The sequence below is a fragment of the Silurus meridionalis genome, chromosome 25 (genome assembly GCF_014805685.1).
Source record: "Silurus meridionalis isolate SWU-2019-XX chromosome 25, ASM1480568v1, whole genome shotgun sequence".
Classification (NCBI taxonomy): domain Eukaryota; kingdom Metazoa; phylum Chordata; class Actinopteri; order Siluriformes; family Siluridae; genus Silurus; species Silurus meridionalis.
In genome coordinates, this window is record NC_060908.1 from 11,270,543 (window position 1) to 11,272,264 (window position 1,722).

Consider the following 1,722-nt stretch of genomic DNA (forward strand, 5'->3'; position numbering starts at 1 on the left):
TCAAGACAACGACTATCGTTCCTGTGCCAAAGAAATCGACTGTCTCCTGCCTCAATGACTATCGTCCCGTCGCGCTCACTCCCATCGTGATGAAGTGCTTCGAGAGGCTTGTCATGAGGCACATCAAGACACAGCTTCCACCTCCATATTTGACTGTGGTGTGCAGATTGTTTAGTTTTTAAGTGTACCTAATCACTTAATAAAGGCATGCCCTAGACCTGGATTTGTGTTGAAGTTAATGTTCAGGTACATTAAATGCAAACAAAGCAACACCACATCACCTCCACCAGAGAGCAGCCCTCACTGAAACATAGACTACTTGTTTATATATCCTTCTCCTTATAACCACAACTCATTCTTTGTGGTTTGAAATATATTTGAAATATTTAACAACCATGCCTAAATTGAAGTTTGCTTCTTCAGTTTTCTCTGACTTTACCAAAACATGCCAGTAGCTTGCTGTTCAGTATGACTGTGCATATGAATGTTTGTAAAGGATGCCTTGTAATAGACTTTTAACCCATCCTGGGTGTATTCATGGCTCAGGCCCAGGCCCTGACTTAGAAGTGAATAAATACTGATTAATAGGTGAAAAAGATAAGTGAAGTTCTAAAATTGTGAGGTATAACTTTCTTTAAAAAGCAGAAAGGGCCAAATACTAAGGTGCATGCACATTTAAGCAAGTTGGTTTTCATGGTGTGTTTGTTTCCAGCCATTCAATGCACTGGTGTTAAGGTCACTGTTAAAACCATTATTGTTTAATCAAGTTTTATAAAACAACCTATATTACATTATATAATATTCTCCAGATTATTTGTTAAAATAAGAAATGTATTATGTATGAATATGTATTACATTTTCCCTAATATTTCTATAACAATATTTCTATTCAATCAGATTTCACATCACGTGTTGCCAGGGTCAATGAAATCTGCGTTTAGCCTTTAGAATCAGCAGTGTGGCTAACATAGGAGAAGAAATTATTTTGGTCACAGAGACACGTACAAGAATATATACAAGACAGACCTTTGAAGAAAAGCTGGACATTGTAAGGAAAAGTCGACCAAAACAGTTCAAAACACCTTTTAAGCCATTTATGTTTTCTTTCCTTTAGAACCTGCACAAAACACACAATTTGCCTTTATTTTAAATCCCCAGAAAATCATAATAAACAGAAAATGCACAGAAATCTCAGGATCATTTTATGAGGTTAATATTACTACTTCTGCTAGAAGTGGAGATGTATGCGGGTGGGGCAGTTGTGGCTTCAATGAAAGGAGAATTGTTGAATTGTGTTCATTGGGTTTATTGCTTTTAGTAATATTTAATATATAATATAGTAATAGTTAATATTAATGCTGTAATATATTGCATCAATTCTCACTGTATGAGATTCTTGTCTGTGATGCAGCACTCTGTTATACAGGTACTGCGTTTCTCTATAATTTTGATGGTGACTGTAGCTGTGGCATCATAATGATGGTATTAAGAGGATTTAGGTAGGACACCACTGAAGGTGATTTTATATATATATATATATATAATGAGTTTCCTGGGGATTTGAAATGTTTTCGTGCAAGTATATACAGTATAGTAATATATTGAAGTCAGCTTTTGCCCCCACTAAGATGGCGGCGGTGTTGGTCTCACCGTCCGCGTGATCGTTTCACGTGATACCAAGACCAATATCCTGATTGGTCAAGAGGTTTAGAGGCGGTGCCA